Source organism: Chamaea fasciata, unplaced genomic scaffold (genome assembly GCF_029207755.1).
Source record: "Chamaea fasciata isolate MVZ Bird 193981 ecotype frontalis unplaced genomic scaffold, bChaFas1.0.hap1 SCAF_5, whole genome shotgun sequence".
NCBI classification, from domain to species: domain Eukaryota; kingdom Metazoa; phylum Chordata; class Aves; order Passeriformes; family Sylviidae; genus Chamaea; species Chamaea fasciata.
In genome coordinates this window covers 65,024,165-65,043,319 of record NW_027094090.1, presented here as the reverse complement: position 1 = coordinate 65,043,319, position 19,155 = coordinate 65,024,165, and the positions used below count along the sequence as shown (strand labels likewise).

The following is a 19,155-nucleotide window of genomic DNA, read 5'->3' as shown; positions in this document are numbered from 1 at the left end:
TTACAGGACAAATGCCAAGTCAGCAGAATGCCACTCTTGCTAGGTGAAATTTAGAGGAACATTGAGGATTGCATTGAGGATTCAAACTCGTGGGGAAGATACTGTGGCATCACTAACAACCCAGCCTTGGAGTTTACCTCTAAATGAAAATATAGTACCTGTGGCAACAAAATGCCTCTACTAGCATTAGAGAGGGCCCAGGTGATACCTGGTAAGCGATCAACATTCATTTCTGAATCATCTGCATTTCCTCAAAAATCTTCACAAAGCTTAGCATCAATCACTGCAGCCTGATGAAGATTAATATTTCTCGAGAGCCATTATGAGCATAGCCTGAGCACAAAATTGCTTCTAACACTTCTGTTGGGCCATGAGCACTGAGTAGAGTTTCAGAGAGTAGCCAGTCAGGCTACAGTATGTAGTTGCTTTTACTCTAAATACATGGTTAATAGCATGATGGGAATGAAGTCCCTCATATGCCAGTGTGATTGTGTGGAGAAGGTGGGACTATATTCCCAGCTGTGGATCACACTGGCTAGTTAAGGTGCATGACCCCCTATAGCTTCTGGAGCTTGGAGATCTGCACAAAGGTTGCTGACAGGCCACCACACTCATCCAAAACTACAATGGTAATTTGTGTTATTCATCTAGAAATTTTCTGTTGCATTCTCCATCACAAAATCCATGTCACAGGTAGGAGCCTTGCTCTTAGGTGGCTCTTCATTGTCCTCACTTCCTTCAAGTCCCCAGCTCTCAAATACTTGCATCATAACAAATTTCACATATTCAAGTGACCAGCATTTTATTCAGAAACCTTTGATGATGGATGTCTGGGAGAGTCAGCTCTGCTGAAAAGCCGTAATTTCGGTGATTTGCCATTTCAAGCCTCAAAGTTCATTGAGTTATAAGTGGTTCCCATGTAGAGATTTTCATTTGCAAATAAAGGCTTAAAACATTAGTGTAACACCATCTGTGATACAGTAGAACCTAAATCTATTTCACAGAGCAAGGGTAATAGCCCTGCATTGGGAATTTCCTTTATCTTACAATACACTGCACTTCTAATGGCCTATCACAGCACTGGAGCCAGAACTCCTCTTACAGATAGCCCCTTGCCTCTTTACAGTTTCAGCAGGCTCAGAAGATTGCAGAAACATAAGACAGTAGAAACACAAAGTATTATTCATCCTTCCTCCCAACCAGAGGTTCCCCAGGCAAGCCACTTTGCATGTCCTTTTCCCTGAGAATGTTGCATACCTAGTGGCAAGAAGTAAATGGGATACCTGGGCTGGTGTTTCATCATGGCACTCCTGTCTGTTGAGGAACTGGCACATAGTGAGGCACAGGCCCAGCTGAAGCAATATCACTTTCTGCCACCTTCATCTCTGTCCTTGCCTCCTCCAGCCTCACAGCATAATTACAGGACAGCTGCAGGTATATTTGCCCTCTTTCTTTTACAGAGTCTGTTTCTCTTCCTCATTTGCAGATATATCAATAAGGTGACTGTTTTCTGTGTTTAAAATTATATCCCCAGACATTTTAAACCTATAGTCAAAGTAGATTTGACTAGTCTGAATTCACCTTTGAAGAACAAATAGGAACATGGAAAGGTGCTGGAATAAAAGCTATCGCAACCAAAGACTGGAGATCTTCTGCTATGTCTTGAGAGACTTTATCTGGAAATAAGAGAGCCTTTCCAATTCAAGGAAGAACAACTGCTGTGTGACTCTTTCACCTCCAAGTGCTCTTATAATTTCTCATCCCCGTGTCAGTTTTCTTTTTCCTAAAAGCCATCCCTTTCCAAGCTATTTACTATGGCACACCATTCTGAACACAGAAAATACCTCCTCAACCTGGGACAGTGTCAGAGTCTGTCCAAGGATGTGATATGCCTCACAACTGTCTCCAATGATTGAGGACTGAGACCCCAGTCTTTGAAAGGAGCCCCTGGCCTGGTTGAGGTCGAATACCTGCCAAGTCTTGGAAGACTGGTATGCATCTCCATGGGAACAGAGTGCCAGAACAATGGAACTGGTCAAGCCTGCTTGTTCGAACTGGCCTGCTCGTACCAGGTGTACGTTGCAGCATGTTTCTGGGCACCCAACCTCAACACAGGAGGCTCCCGCCTTGGCTCTGTGCCCCTCGTCTCGGTCCCCGCCTTGACTGACTCATAAAAACTTTGGAGACCCCCTGCTCATTTTGTGTACACCCCACTGGAGAAACTCACGTCTATAGGCATCTTCAAAAGTCTGGAGGACTCGACCCTCCATGTTGGTAGCTATAATCCCCTTCCCCTCTTTTTCTGTCTTTCTTAGTATTCTCTTTTCTCTCCCCACTATTGCATTTGTTGGCACTAAATAAAGGTGCATTTGTGATTGAATAAACTGAATTTGTCCCCCGCTGTGTCTTTTGTGCTCTGAGATCCCTAAAACGAACCATCATGAACCCCACTTGTGTGAGCGGATCGTGACAGACAGACACAAGTCAGTCAGCACCAACTGATAAGGAATAATTCAATACAGTCTATTCTGCACTCTGGCCCTGGGAGACCACAGGCTCTGTTTCCCACATCATTACTCCAGGTTATATCTGCTCTCACCACCCTAAATCTCCATTCCCTGCCTTTTTCCCCACCTTGCACTGTCCTCAATAGTGTGACATCATTACAGCCACCTTTCAGGACCCATGAATGGAGCCACTGATACTCAGTTATTTCAGCCTTCCCTCCTGAATTGCTGCTATCCCAAAGCACAGACTATTTGGTTTGCTTTTTGAGCTGGTGGAATTTAGCTTGTCTCTGAAATGCCCCTGGTACCCCAGCATGGAAGTTGCTTCTGGTCCCCATCCCAGGGAGCTGCTGAGAGACAGTTAAAAAAAAAAAAAAAGTATTCACCTTCAAAAAGGGCTCCCCCCTTCCTTTCCAGGCACCCCAATCTGCCCCTGAAGGGGAGATGTGCAAATTATCCCACCTGAGGTTGCAAATTTGTAATCTCCATTTGTTCTGTCAGCTGCTCACTTACCTATAACAGGAAGGTCAAAGCTTGGTCATGGATCAGCCAACCTCCAGTTCAGTTCATCTTCCTGTAAACATCTCTGGCAAGCACAAGGAAGGCAGGAGGAAGGGAAGAAACCATGCAGCTCCCTAGCAAAGCATGGTTCTATTATTTCAGGTCAAACCCTTCACACAGTTTGGTCTTCCTGTGACCACTACCTGATGCTACAGAGAAGGACACAAAAACATCAATCTCCTGTGTTAATCTTATCAGACTTCTTGTAAATAGGAATTGTCCAAGGACCTGAAGCATAGAGTTTAGCATAATATCAGTAATATGCAGAATATTACATATTCTGAAATATCTGAATTTTCTCAGTCAGCTTTCACACATCCAGCACAAATGGATCTTGCAGAGCTCTTTCTTTCAGTGGTGTGCTGGAGCAGGGGGTTAGTTTTAGAGCATGGTTTTACTTAGCAATGATCCGGAGCTTGGTTCCAAGCTTGTCATCTTTTAATTTAATCAGATGTCCTTTGAATAAGGTGCTGTATTTTAAGGCATGTCAAAGAGGCTGATATAGGGAGAGCTGAAGTGCTGCTTCTCTCTCACTTTTGGAAAAGCTCGCCACTAGAATTTATCCTGAGACATAAGAGCCAAAGAACAAAGACTATAAAAGCTTTTAAAGGATACAGGAAAAGAGATACCAAATGCTCCCAACATCCATCAATGTGAAAGCACAAATTATTTGCTTTCAGCAGGAGTCTCGGGGTGTTGAACACTTTTACTAGCAGTGAGTACAAGGGTTACAGGGTACATTACTACATTACAAGGTAGGCTGTTCTGAACTCTCTCCCTTGATTTTGGGGTTAAGAAAGGCTTTCCATTTTTCATATGGATTTAACTTTACTCCAATTTTTAAAAACAAAGCAGCACTCAAAGTGATCAGTGTGCTTCAAATCACAAACAAATTCATGAGACACAGTAGAGCCACAGGGTTTGCCATCATTCGTAAACTGCTATTTAAAGAGGACCAAAGCTGACTGCAGTCCTCATTTTCCACCTGTCCCTCCTGCATCCCTTTCTTCTTCCCATCTCTCCACATGATAAGGAAAAAGGATGCACTATAAAAATCCACAGGTTAAGATGTTTCATCTACTTCTTTCCTGCTGACTAAGAAGGAATAGAAATGCAAAAGTAAGTACACAAGTTATCATCAGCCTGTTCTTCCTGACAACTCACTGCAGCTCTCAAACAAGACATATCCTCCATCATCCCATGAGGGTAAGGAGACACCATATCCATGCTGGCCCAGAACTGAGCCTAGGAAGAAACTTGATGACCTGGGACAACCTGGGAGTACAGGCATCTGATGCAAAGGGACATCACAACATCTCATGGCTCTTGAAATAAACAGAACAAAATGCCAGAACACCCCCAGCCCCCAAGTTACCACCTCTTTGATGTGTTCTGTGGCTGCTGACCTGCCTGCAAACACTGCAGTTACAAAGCAGGTGGGCAATTCATCAGCCAGCTGCATCCTCCCATGTGCACTTTTCCCATTTGTCCTGCAATGAGGAGAATTTGCTAGCTCTTTCATCTCTCTGACAAGTACATAGAACCCTCACAGCTCAATCCACAGCTCCTGGCTACCTGTTGGCCCTCAATGTGACCTGCCTGCATTTGATGGCATTCATGTGAACTGAACACAACAACTGTGACAAAGCCATGGTGCTGCATTGATGTCTGAAGAAGCAAAAGTCATGCAACCTCTTCTGATCCCATTTCCCACTCCTCCCTCCAGGAGATCAAACTTGTGATGGCAACTCAATCCCTCCCATCAACACCTTGGATCAGTCCAACTGCTCCTACTAGTAACAGCTTCTGTCCTTAAGCACCTGACTCATTCATTTGGGATTACAGGCACAGCATATGTTTGCTGCATCCCTGTAAGCACACAGAGGTGGCAGGGGGCTGGAGAGAGGGGAAGGATATTGGAGTGTTGACTAGGCTGTCCTCATGAAAGGACAATGACAACTCAGGATTCATCTACTGCAGCTGCTCCCTTTTAAATGCTTATTTTTAATATTTACAGAAGAAGGAGAAATCATGAAATAACCTGCTGTATTTTTTTTCCCAGCAGGTTTTCTTCCTGAGAAGAGGTCAGCCTGACAGCACCCAGGCTGCCTCCAGCCTTCTGTTTATACCCAGCTGGCTGAGGCACTGCAAATTTGTCTGCACATCCCACCCACCTCAATACTGCCCTGCAGAAGGCTAAGGGAGGAGGTACAAAAGTCAGAGGCTGATGAAGACACTGCTTAATACTGTATTCATTTTTTCTGACCTGGCACTGACAGATCTAAACCAAAGCCCAAAGCTGTTAGACCACTACCATATCTCAGCCCAGTTTTGATGACTTGTTATACTGCTGACCTGGGCTGGACCCACGGTACAAGTAAGCCTGAGAGGCCTTGAAAGACTGACACTGACACTTCCCTACTAGAAGGCAACATAATGCATTAACCAGATACTCTAGAGGTCATGCAATAAATCTGCCTTTCCTGGGCATTCACCTTCACTTCTGACACTAGCTGCAGGAGAATCATGGCTTGGCAAGCTTCATCTCATAGCTGAGATCACAGAATCAGTTAGGTTGGAAAAGACTTCTAAGATCATTGAGTTCAACTGTTAATGTAGCACTGCCAAGCCCACCACAAAAACATGTCCTCAAGTGGCACATATTCATGTCTCTTAAATACCTCCAGGGATGGTGACTCAACCACTTTCCTGGGCAGCCTGTTCCAGTGCTTCAGAATCCTTTTGGTGAAGAAATTTTTCCTAATTTCATATCTACCCTTTCCCTGGTACACTCGAAGCCATTCCCTCTTGTCACTTGGGAGATCAACCCCCATCTCGCCACAACCTCCTTTCAGGTAGTTGTAGAAAGTAACAAGATCTCTTCTGAGCCTCCTTTTCTCCAGCCTGCTCAGATCCCACTCTAGCGCCTTCTTCCCTCAAGCAGATCAACACTTCTGCCCAGCTTGGTGTCGTCTGCAATCTGACTGAGGGAGCATTCAATCCCCTTGTCCAGATCACTGGTGAAGATTTTAAACAGACTGGCCCCAGTATTGAGCCTTGTGGAACACACTGGTGATGCTGGATGCAAGTCCATTCGCCAGCATGCTTTGGGGTTGGTCATCCAGCAAGTTTTTTACCCAGCAAAGTGAGCACCCACCCAAGGCACAAGAAGTAGTTATTTGGTTTCCTGACCTCCTTGATTCTGACCCATAAACACCCAACCCTATTGTCACCATCATTAAAGTAGTTTAAATCTCTTTCCACAAATCTAATTAACTCCTGTGCAAAGATCCTTTCCCCCTTTTGAATCAGGTGTACTGTATCTATAATCAGCAGGCCTGGTGTAATGTAAATTGATCCATGATCAAAATCCAAAAATTCTGCCAGTGACAGCAGGCTTGTATTGATCAGCTGGCTTTTGCCATTTCTTCCCTCATCATTCCCTGCAATTGGAAGGATAGATGAGAATGTCAGTTGTGCTCCTGATCCCTTAACCAGTCACCCCAAGGCCTCAAAGTCTCTTTTTACTGCCCTTGGGTTTGTAACCTGATTACTGCCTACCTGAAAAATCAATAATGGAAGAAAATCCAAGGGCCTTATCAGGGTAGGAAGCTTTCTCTTTACATCATTAACCTAGGCCCCAGACTTCCCTAAGAAGTGTGTCCAATCTGCATATGGGATCTTCTATGATTTTGTTCCCTCAGAAGGGAGTGTTCTCTGAGAATGACTAAGCCTTTCATGGAGAAGCAGTTTTGATGCAGGATAGAGGCTGATTTAACCTCACTGACACCTCCAAACTAGATGAATCATCATCCCTCATTATTGCTTGACTCCACTTGCTGAGCCTTGTACCTATTGTGCAAGGGCATCCTGAGATATAGCACAGCTGAAGCAGGACTTAGCCAGGATGGATTCCCAAGAGAATTCTCTTTACTTCATTTCAGGAAGGGGAGTCAAAAATGTGAGAGTGCTTGTTTTGCTCCTTCTTGTTTGTCTGATCTCCACATCCCCTTGTACAGCTCTCTGTTCTTCCTTGCTTTTCCAGGCTGCACACATAGAATCACATTCCTGATCTCCAGCTACATTTAACATCACTTTACAGCAGTCCTCAAGGGGCAAGCTGAGCACCTGCTCTGCTGAGCCCTGCGGTTTGGAGCAGATGCAAGCTAGTTTACTTTGCTAAGCAGTCCCACAGGTTTGTTCTGCCCTCAGCCCCATGATGTTTGCGGTTTGGAAGGGAGACAGACTCTGCTGGAGGAGCAGGTGTATCAGCTCCGCCCCAGTTTTTGAGCTAGAAAAGTGCTAGCCCCAAGGATATCTTCTCCCCCATGAGAGGATGGCACCAACTCTCCAACAGGCTAAAATACAGACCCTTCAAGTTCCCACCCTTACCTTAAGGCTGACAAGAAGTCCTCCTGCTCTCTAATCACCAATGAGCATTGCCCATGGGGTTTTTCCACCTTTTCCCCCAGCTGTTGAGCCCTCTGTAAGCACAAGCATTTTGTGCAGGCACTGATGGATGCTGATTGTTGTGGATGAGAGGGTGACTGCACATGAAGAGAACCCCAGTAAAGTTCAGTGGCTTGGAAGAGTTTCCCTCAAGGGGACAGACTAGTACAAGCACAGGATTGTCCCTGTCAGACAGCTCATTTCCCTTACCCCTGTCCAAGAGAATGAGAGAGCACTGTCTGCCTGCTTTAAGGTGGTTGCACTGTTGATAAGTTGCAAACAGGCAGAGTTCATTTGGGGAAAAATGCAAAACATGGCAGAGCAGGAGAGGAGAGACTCTTTTAAAACACTTTTGCCTTTTGTTAAACAAAGTTATGAGACCTTTGGGGGAAAATCTATACCTAATTAAAAGTTTAGCAAGTCCAAGGAGATAGTCAAGGCTACAGAAACCAGTTCGTGGGAGCCTGAGACTTACTCACTAGCCCTTAATATGCTAATCCACAATGTTCTGAGTGAAGAACATGACCCAGAGCTGCACAGAGTGTCCAAGGCACTGCTTCTGGGAGGATCAGGTGAAAAGTTCTCAAGTTGTTGGTGATAGCAGCCGTTATATCTTGTGTTTGATCTCCTCACCCGAGATTAAAGTGGTAAAGAGTTTTTCTGCCTCTGAAAGTCCCAAGCCAGGGTGCCAGAAAGAAGCAGAGTCTTCAAGGTCTGGTTTTCTTGATTTCTCATGTTGTTTATTATTTCGTATCTCAAAATCTTCTCCGTGCCCAGCTGAGATCTGAACAACAGCTAGGACATGAGACGACTCCCCCCGCAGCGGGACGTCACAGTTCCTTTGTACAGAAAGTTACGTATCACCTGTTTACACTTAAGTTCCAATACCTATCACCTATACTAAAAGGGTCAACTCTACTTCGACCCAATCTCCTTGAACTACTTTGTGCCACTGTCACCAAAAGATGGAGGCCAGGGGAGAAGGAAGAACTAAGGGCAACACCCTAAATCTTCCATCTTGTCCCCAATGTATCTATATTCTAAAAACTCAAAACTACATGATTTTTCATCCTGTGCTAAACTAAACTACTTTTTTCACATCTTTGTGGTTTGTAATTCTTCTTTCAATGTTGGAAGCCGTTCCCATGGACTGAAGTCAAAGGCAGTGTCCTCATGGGCTCTGTGCCAGGGTCTACAACCCCCCTGTACAGCTCCAAACCCCCCCGTACAGATTTCAAACCCTCTTGCTCGGGTCCCAAACCTCTCTGCCTGTGGCCCCCCCCAGGGCACCCAGAGGAATGCCCTGAACTCTGACAATTGTTCTTTCAGGAAAAAAAGACAAAAAGAAGCTGTTAAGCTATTTTGAAATTGACAATTGCAAGAAAAAAAGTCTGCCTAAATCAGTCTTGCAATCACCAGGGCTGGTCAGCCTGAGTTTCCATGGTAAGCATTCCATTCCAGGAGCTTAAAGCAAATGGTGATGGCACTTTTGTTGGGGGGGTGCAGAGAAAGACAGAGCAGGACAGGAGAGGCAGGCAGGAAGCCAGAAAAGCACTTCCCACACGTACACAGCAAAGAGACACAGAGGTTTGGGCAGCTGTGCTCAGGGAAATGTGCTCCTTGTCAACAAAGAAAGTTGCACCAACGACAGACTCTCCTCTGCTACCAATTACTTATCAAAAGAACCCCTTGCACTCCTGAGCCTGTTGTTCAGGTCTGGAGGTGGCACTGGCTCTGGAAGGGTTTGGTGAATGCTGCGTCTCCTGCAGCAAGCACCACAACCCCAACAGAAGGGCTGGTAATGTAACTCAGCTGAAGGGAGACAAAGCTGCCACTCATAGAACCAAAGAGTCACTTAGGTTGGGAAAGACCTTTAAGATCATCGAGATCAGCTGTTAACCCAGCACTGCCAAATTCACCATAGCTACATCACCACATCTTTAAAATCTGCTCAGTACCTCCACCCCCAAGTCCAGGGCACACAAGATCACAAATGCAGCTCAACAAATACAGAAGGATAGTCGGAAGGTTTAACTCTGGCCCCCAGTAACCCCAGATTCCACCTGTAAATCCCTCCAAGGCCAGAAGCAAAGATGCACACAAAGGATCAGCTCGCCCACCCCACTAAAACAGTCCCAGCACATCAGTCCCGTGGCCTGGTTATGCACATACACTGCTGGAAAGAAAAAAAACAACCCAATTTGCTCCATTGCTTGAGCACCCATCCCTGAGTTATTGAGAAACGACCACTACTTGTGCAATAGAGCTTTTCAGTGCCAGCAATAGCAGGAGGCAGACACAGCACAGGGGACGGAGATTGCCACCCCCGCAGCACAGGCAGACACACAGACTTAACTTTCACTCCTTCCTTTACTAACTGTCTTATCACCATAGCAACTGTAATCCCTGTCACGCAGCTGGGAAAAAAGAATAAATATAGTACAAATTAAGATATACACTATCACCAAACACAGCCTCAGTGGTAGAATCTAATTTTCATTAGTGGCATAACAGTGGTTTTGCATAATTATACATATATTAATGCCTAACATGCCCATTTCAGTGGGAATTCATTAATTCAGTTCTAAATAAAAAGGATTGCTCATTGCAGGTCAATTTTTTTTTTTTAAGCAGAAATTATTTCTAAAAGCTCAAATCATACTTTCACAGCTTTCTCCTTATCCTGAGATTAATAGGAAAAGGAAAACACAAAGATTAAGTCAGCTCTGAAGTAAAAACATGGGAAAATACATAACAGCAAATTTTGCTGCTTTTGAAATGTGAGGAGTGAGAACAAGCAATAAAGAAATTTGGCCACATGCTGCACTGTACCTGGAATTGAGTCCCAAAGGAAAGCATTTCATAGCCTTTGGTGCTTGTGGTGAAAGTAATACAACAGCATCATACTGAGAAGAACACACCACTGCAAGCAACTGAACACAGGTTTGGCTGGCACTAGAATTTACTACACAGCTTGAGGCCAGCATTTACAAGAGAAGGCTTATTTACTCTGATGGCACAGATACAAGATAGCAGCACCAAGGGACAACCCCAGCCAAGCGCACTGTAAAACAGAGGAACCCTTCCTCTGCATCTTTCCTTCTTTAACTTGCTCCTCAGGTTCCTTCATTATCTACTAAACGTAAACACCCTGAGGCTGGTACCTTATCCCCCTCTTTATTACTGTTTCTAGGTGGGCCTCATCTGAGTGATGGGGAGCCCTTGGTGCTGGTCAGACCTCCCCTTTCCTGTGAGTGGGACAGTACCTGGGGGATGGTTATTGTCACTTCAGGTGACAGGTGCCCGGATATGTACATGCTCTGGGACGTCACAGTGAGCTTTTTTATTGTAAGCATGCATGTGGCTCTAAGGATGCTCCCAAAGTCCTGACCTAGTGCATGCTGGACTAAATAATAAAATAAAAGCAGCATCCTAAGGAGATGTCTTTTCTCTAACTTCATCAAGATCCTAGCCAGGGAGGCAAGGGGGTATCTGCTATTTGGTTTTGTCTCCACAGAGGCTATTTAATTCCTGACTTACTGAAAAGGCAAGGAGAACTAGGACAAAGGGAAGAGGAGGGCTGGGCTTGAGGAAAGGGTTTGGAGAAAGGAAAAAGGGGGACATGCAGAATAAATGGAAAGACAGAAGAGACAGAGAGAGGTCTATCCTAAACAGCAACAGAAATCTCTCAAGGCTGTCAATCTCTAGTTCCTGTTCCTCTCCTCCTTGTGTTGTCATTAGTACACAGTTAAAAGCTCAGGCAGTGTGAAGGAGAAATCTCCCTTTTCACTCAAGTTTCTGCAGGAGGGAGAGGCAGCTCACTGCCTATCTGTCCAAGCCTGTGTCTGCCCTGGCCAGTTCCTTTCCTCTGCAGTAGGGAGCCCTCCCTGACATGAATTTTGGGATGTGCAGCAGATCTAAATGTGGCCCCTTCACTCCACACTGCAAGCATCTACATCTACTAGCAGCTTACTTCAGATGCTGCTGGTCAAAAACATTGTTTTTTCTTTTAAACAATGAACATACACCTCTGGCACACTTGTGCCTACTGTGTCTGTCCTCCCTTCTTGAGTTCCAGCCTAGACAGAAAAGGAGCTTTCTAGAGAGGTCATATGGGGCCCAGCAGAGGGTTCTGCTGGGCATGGGCTGTGAGCTCAGTGTAGGAAAGAACTCACCTTCTCTCTGTGCAGCTGTGGTGTAGGTGTGTGGGGGCTGTTTGCCCAGGATTGCCACTGACTACAAAGGCTACTCAGCCCTCTGCCTGACCAGAGAGCAGTGGCAGTGTAAAACCTCCAGAAAAACAGGGTAAATGTTCAAATGTTTGTGATAAAATTTACCTGTGCAGCAGGACAGGCATTGAGATATGGTGGCTAGCCCAAAGAAAAGATTAAAAATCTTCTCTGAACTGGTGAAGAGAACAAAACCAGCCACTCCTATGATTTCTGTGTTACCTGCAATTACCACCTCTGGCTGCCAAAAATAGTAGGTAGGCCCTAGGATGGGGAAATGAGACAGACAGGACTTGCTCCATCCTTGGAATTATTCAAGGCCTGATTGGACAGGGCTTTGAGCAACCTGGTCTAAGTGGAAGGTGTCCGTGCCCATGTAGAAAGGAATTTGGATACGTTCAAGGAGGAGCTGAAATATGACCTAGGAAGCTTGTAGAGACAAGCTTGTAGAGTCCCAGAAATATTTTTATCCCCTGCTTCCCTCCCAGTGGCTCCTACAGTTTTGATACAAGTTTGGTCTCTCCCTAGACGGTCCTTTCCTGCAGATATTCCTGCACATAAAAATCCCTTGACATGGGAAACCAAGCTCCAGTGTCCCTCCCCACTCCACCTCTAGGGGTTTTTTACCCATATTATCTGCTGTGGCACCACAGTGCTGTGGCAGCAGCAAGGAGAGGTACAGCTCTGCTGGAAAACCTGGTAGGGTGGTCCCCTCCCTGCAAACATGGTCACTGAGCCACACTGAGGAAAAACAAAGCAGTAAGGATTCAAGGGACACAGCCACTGTTTCCCTTTGGAGGGCCATTTAAGACAGCTGAAGAGGCAGAGTGGACGTGTGAGCATATCCAGCAGGATGAGCTTTATGATTTAGGCAAGCAGTGTAAGTGCTTAAGTAGTTACATCCATTCCTAGCACTCTCACAAATGGACTCTCCTGCCCAGCCGTGCAGAGCAGTCTCAGATGCCATCTCACAGCAGGGACCAATGGAATTCCATCCTTCTGCCAACAGGCACACCCCTGGAAATCTTGCATGTGCAGTGTGGCCCTCTCCTTCTGCCCTGCCTTTTCACCGGAGGGGACAGGCAAGTGACATTCAGCCTGTCTTGCAGTGGGTGGGGATCTCTGTGCCATATGCGTGGCACCTTGGAGGATGGTATTACGGGGTTTAAACATGAGGCAGGGGAACAGGTGATTTGTTCCAATGTTTTACTGAAGTCAGATACCAGACAGAGAAATGGAAGATGTGGCAAACCTGCACTTCCTGGTCCAGTGCTGAGCTGAAGCTGATGCATGCTCATACCACGTAGGGGCTCTCCTACCCGTCATGGGCTGTCACATGTTCCCACAGCAACAGCAAGGCAATCACATTCCTCCTCCTCTCTCATGCATGCTGATTAAAATCATGCTCATCACAAGTGCCTCAGCTCAAACACCCAGACCTTTAATTGCTGCAATGAAGGATATGAATGTAGGCTATTCTGAGGGCAGCAAAGCAGAAAATTAGCATTTAGCATGAAAATTATACCACTGCATCATCATCAGTGCAAAGCAAAAAACACAACCAGCCAGGCTGTCTCTTTCCCTCCCTACCCGCATGCTTGGACTCATCCAGTGCTGCAACAGCCCCATTCCTTTCCACACATGTGGGGCCTGTTCCTCTGAGGCTGCCACCAGGAGACAGGCAGGGGCTTCAAGGTGGCATCTGCTTGCTGACTCTGAGCTTTTGATGAATCAGGTTTATACACTCCTGCTGAAATAATCCTCCCTTAGATGTCAAAATGCCACATTAGCTGCTGCATTGATTCCTGCGGTATTTACAGAGCAGAAGAATGCAGCAGCAAGCAGGAGTGAGGCTGGAGGGAAGAAACATGCACCTCTGGAGTGTCCTGCCCCTCAAGGTCAATCATCCATATGAAGCCAGGGGTCAGATCTTTTCCTCCAGACCCTTAGCTCTCTCCAACAATACTGCAAATTCCCCTCAGGCCCTCACACCTCTTTGTTACCTACGCTGTTTGGACACAAAAAGACATTAAAATGCTGTGTCCACAGAAGCCTAAAAGGAAAGGCTGGTTTTTAACCAGCCAGGCTGGGATGGAGCCATCATTTGGTAGATGATTACTAAACTTCCAAATCTGTTAGCAGTGCAAGGGTGACTGCCATGCCTTCCCACCCCAGCCAGGGCTCTGTACCCTGGTGGTTTCTATCGCAGAGAGAGCTGCCATTTCCCTGGCCTCCCACATGTAGGTACCCGGACATCCTTGCCCAAAAGGGAGAGTATTTCAACATATTTTGACATGGATCTGTGACCTCCTTGGGTTCCTGAGCAAATCGATGATGCTGAAGTGCCAGAGCTTCACTTCTGATTAGCAGATGGAGTAGCAATTTACATGGCATGAGGAGGGTCCTGCTGGTCCCCAACAGTGCAAGTGCAAGCACACACACACACACACACACACACACAGACACATGGTGACTCCCACAGCCCCAGGTCCCCTCATGCCCCACCACATGATCTGCTGCAGCTCCCTGCCAACCCAATTCCCCTCTTTCCTCTGCCCACAGAGGCAGGTTGGACTAGCACAGGTTGCAGCCCAGCTGTGCCCAGCCCCTCAGGCTGCCACACTTTGAGGTTGCCCCTTGTCCCAGACCCCCTGTAGATGGCTGGACTGGGCTCACTGCCCTGGGGCAAGCAGAGACCTTTGCAAGTCATTGCAGACAGCGTTGCCTTGACATTGCCTGTCTCAGTGCTGTGGGCACTGCTGGTGAGTGCCCACAGCACTGAGATATTATATTGCCCACAGCAGTGAGATAATATATACTGAGCATATATTAAAGCAGTAAACATCCCAAACAGCTGGGATGTTTACTGCTTTAATATATGCTTGAAAAAAGAGACCAGTGGGAGATCTGTTTATAAGCCACAACCACCCTGAAACAGGGATACGCCCACGCACATACTCAAAGCAGCAGTGACTATGGAAGCATACAAATAAATATTGAGCAGACACCGAGGGATTTTCAGAATAGGCTCTCTGGTTTTTTTATTCAATGCCATGTTGTTTATTGGTGGCTGCTTTTTTTTTACCTTCCTGATTTATTTCCTATGCCTGGACTTACAATAACAGCAGAAACTAATCAGTGGCCAATGATGATTAACAGTCTGTCACGTGTTATTACCTCTACATTCAAGGTAAGGTAATTACAAAAATCTGTGCCAAGAAATATTAATGTACAGGGAGGACAGGGCAGTTGTATGTATGTAGAGGGATTATACACACAAAAGCAGATCTTTTATCCATACCAACCCATTTGCACTGCACTCTTTTCTTCTTAGAAATATCTATTATTAACTAGAATATATATAGGTTTTCTGTGCGTAGATCATCTTGAAATGAACCCTTCCTATGATTCAGATAAGGGAGTGAGAAGTGTGTAAGTGAAAAAGTAAATTAACTGTGTTGGTGAAGTAATTGAAAATAGAAATGGGATCACCCTCTTTCATTGTTATCCCAGCAATTATTAGGTGCACTTAGAAAACTAAGTTGTAGTTTTAGAGGAAGGTCCACCTGGTACTTCATCTCCAAAGCTGTGATAACTCAAAAGCAAGTCTTACACCAAGGACTTGCGGGGTAATAAAAATGCTTGCCTGTGTATGGACCACATACCTTGAGCTCTTGCATGATGCTTCTCCTTGTGTGTGGGTGGCTCTCTCCTAAATAGGAACTTTTCAATTTCAAGCAAATCTTGGGTTAAAGCTGTTTCACTAAAAAATAGTTTCTCTTCAGATTGCCATCCACAGAGCCCATGGTATCACTGATCATTTATTTTGAAGCAGCATCTTAGCCCCTCTGAGTGTTTCTGAGTGAAGGAAGGGTTGGCTGCCCTGTCTGCTTGTGCTGGGTGGTTGCTTTTTGAAGATACTCTGCCAGACTCTGAAAAGGAACAGTGCTATTCCCTTAGCAGCATAAGAAATAGAAGAACAGAAAGAAAGTTGTGGCAGCAGAACTATGAAAAATCCCACCTCACTGTGGTCAGCACAAGCAGGTAATTTACAGTTAAAAATTTCATCCAGGATGAGTCAGCTGGAGGAATGAAAGGGGAAGAGCTGCAGGAAGAGCTGCTTCATTTGTATGGTGGGTGCACTGTGCGCAGCGACGCTGCCCCAGCAACCACAAGCAGAACTGAACAAAACAACGAAACACAGCTGCAGCATCTTTCAAAGTTCTCCAAAATAATACAGATAGTTAAAGCAGCATTAGACAGAAGGTTAAAGTGCTCTGGTCTCTGAAATATCCTTGGAAAAACAGTGCCTCTCCCTCTACTATCATTCTGCTCTGTGGACCATGAGGCAAAGGAAGAGCTATATTTGTCAACTCTGGTGCCTACAGACAAAACCACTAAGGAAAAAGATTTGTATTCCTCTGTGTTCACAGCACTGCACAGCAAAGGGGGAGCATGAATTGGAGCCTGCTGTGCTTTTCATGGCAACAGCCCAGCTGCTCATGGGAGCAACTGCATGAAGCATGGAGTCCTGCCTGCTCTTACGGATGTCATGTGCATGAAAGATGCTCAGTAACGTTGCTGACATGCAAAGCAAGGCTGAGCATGAACCCCGCTGTACAGCTTATCTTTGCAATCTCATCACTGGCATAAGGGGAAGGGCAGATTGTTATTGCTTATTGCTGCACCTGATGCTGGTGCAAAAGCAGAGGTGTGCTGCAAACCAGCATCTGGGATGCTGGTTTTGGTGGGGGGGAGGGCTCTTTCCTTGTAAAGTGAGCACATCTGCTCTAGAAGTGGCCAGAAGGCATAAATATTGAATAGCAGATTGCCAGCTCCATCTCCTGTGTGACAGGATCTTAGTAAACGTAAACAGGGGCTTGGAAATATTCAGAAGATGGAAAAAGTGCTAGAGAATATATATATATATATATAAATGAGATGGAAGAAATGAGTGATTACTCAAAGATATGGAGACAGTGAGTTCCTACTGGAAACCAGTCCCTAGCAAACAACACAAATTACATGGAAAAATGGAAAAGCAAGGCAGATTTCATAAAGTATTCGTGAAGAGCAGGGAAGGGGATACTTGGAAAGTCAGGTCACATACAGATGAACTGAATTGCATGGCAGACATCCAGATGCCTGACTTGGTAAGATACCAAGCTCTTCCTACAAGGTGAACTGTGTTTTGTATCACAACTAGTTAAAAAACCCACAGGGTTTAATTTTTTCCTTCTCTGCGGAATTCTTGTGATGAACCCAAGTGAACCAAAGCCACTTACCTCCATATCCTCCATAATAAATGTTGAGAGTTTAGTTACACTGGCTAAAAATAAATTTCTGCTTCTAGTCCAGTGTTATGATGACTTTTGCTCTCATTTTATGGTTTGTGTGCAGGGCATATTTCCTGCAGGCACCTCACTGCCTGGGGACACATTTTCAGTGCCTTGTCAGGTGGACAACCAGTCTGGGGTCTTGAGGATTCAGTCACCAGAGGCCAATCAGGCCACAATACCTCTGTGATGCTCTTTGGGAGCATTTTGAGTGTGAGAGCCATTTTGGTGGGAAAAGTACAAAATTCCTTGAAACACTTCAATGTTTTCTGCTTTGTGTTTCTTCTATTTGAAAAATTATTTTCTTGCTCAATAATGTTTTCGGTTCCCTCCCACCAAGTCCTGCTCACCTCATAAGAATTTCACAGAGGAGCTGGTGGTGTCTATTCCTTTACATGGGCCTCACAAAAACCTCCAAAACAAAACAAAAACTCCCCGAAAGCCCAAATGAACCACCCTGCCACCTTTCCTTGAAAGAAAACAGTGGTCACATTGGCAACTGATTCCCTAATACCTAATTTCATAAGGAACTTTTGGTAGTAGTAAGGAAGACAGACGAAGATGTAGAAGCCATGAAAAGTACACCTAGTGGTGTGCATCACTTATTTGGCTGTGCTGAGTCAGAGTCTCTGGGTTCAGAAAAAAATACTAAATACAGGTGTGTTTTCCATGGATTGATTGGAGCAGTTGAGGATTCCACATTCAAGAGAAGGTGGGAAGCACAAGAGATGGGCTCTGCTCTACTGCTTCAATGAACATCAATAGGCTCATAGTGAGAGACGAAAATTTACAGGTAGGCCTTAGAAAGAGAAAAAAACCTAGAAAAAATGTTTAAAAGAGGTAGAGGAACCACCTGGTGAGCCAAGGTGAAAGGAGTTAAATATGCCTTACTTGTTTGTCAGAGCAGCAGCGAGAGCAGGACATGGCAGCAAGATGTGAGCTCAGGGACAGACTCAGCATGGAGAGGGAGAGTGACTGCTTTCAGTGGTAGACGTGGGGGAGAGCTGGGCACAAGGCTAGCGTGTCAGCAGAACAAAACAGAGCAATATTGGGCTGACGACAGCAGAGAGCACTCTGGCTGGAACTGCCTGCAGTGCAGTCCCTTGTGGGAAGTGGGGAGTGTTGGAGGCTGAATAGATGCCTGGGCAAATCCCAAGCTGCCCTCAGGTGGTGTCTGGGAGGTGGGTGGGTGATGACAGAGGTTTTTCCATGTGTCAACAGCCAGGCATAGCTGGGAAAGGCAGCTTTTGCCAGGAGAAACTGCACAACCTGAAGCTCTGCAGAAATCCCCAGCAAAACACAAAGTTCTTGCTGGGGTTTAGTGTTCTGCCTCCTCTTTGGGAAGGATGGATGTTTCCTGCTTGTTCTTGAAACAGTTTGTAAATAATTAAAAGAGAGAGACAAAATATTCTTTAAGGACAACCTAGTCTTCTGTTTCCATGGCAACCTCCTTCCTAAGCCAGAAGCCAGTCATACAGCGGAAGGTGAAAGCCCTTTTGCAGGGAGGTGGGTGAGGTGGCATGACCCTGCTGGGAGGTGAAGGGGAAACATCCTGTGTAGCAGGACTGCATAAACTGCAAACCACAGGAGAAACAAAGATGTCACTTCCAGGGACAACTGGGAATAAGCCTAGAGATATCCATACAAGAGGCTGTAGTTGCCCCATGAGGTCACCACCACCATCCATCTTTTCACCCTTCTTCCCTCCCAGTTATCCCAAGTGCAGGCCATGCTTCTCTCATGGTGAAACATTGGGATAATTTCCAGCACTCCACCAATCTCTGATGTTTCTTCCACTGCTCAGTTGAAACATTTTACAGCCCATACAACTGCCACGACAGCTTGGAGTCCCACCTCTGTGTCCTCTTATGGCAAATTTCCAAGGAGTGCTCTGTGCATTAAAGTGTCTAGGGTTTGGGTGGGATTCAATTCTTTGGGCTTTTTGGTAAGCCTCTGGCTTCAAAGCAGCTCTGGGTTTTGGTCGAAGCCTTTTGCAACCCAAGTTCATTTTTCAGCCTTTTAGGGCCTGACTTCCTTCCCTGAGGATGTGAAACTATGTGTCGTGTCCCTCCT

At 45.6% G+C, this 19,155-nt stretch overlaps 1 protein-coding gene across 1 annotated transcript in view; it reads right to left on the bottom strand.

The window, feature by feature from the left end:
- GRAP2 (GRB2 related adaptor protein 2) overlaps positions 1 to 17,994 on the bottom strand; it is a 124,719-nt gene extending 106,725 nt beyond the window's left edge. The window contains exon 1 of the mRNA XM_066184167.1: positions 17,974 to 17,994. The gene's annotated coding sequence lies outside the window, so the exon portion shown is untranslated. The remainder of the gene's footprint in view (positions 1 to 17,973) is intronic.
- Positions 17,995 to 19,155: the final 1,161 nt, after the last annotated feature.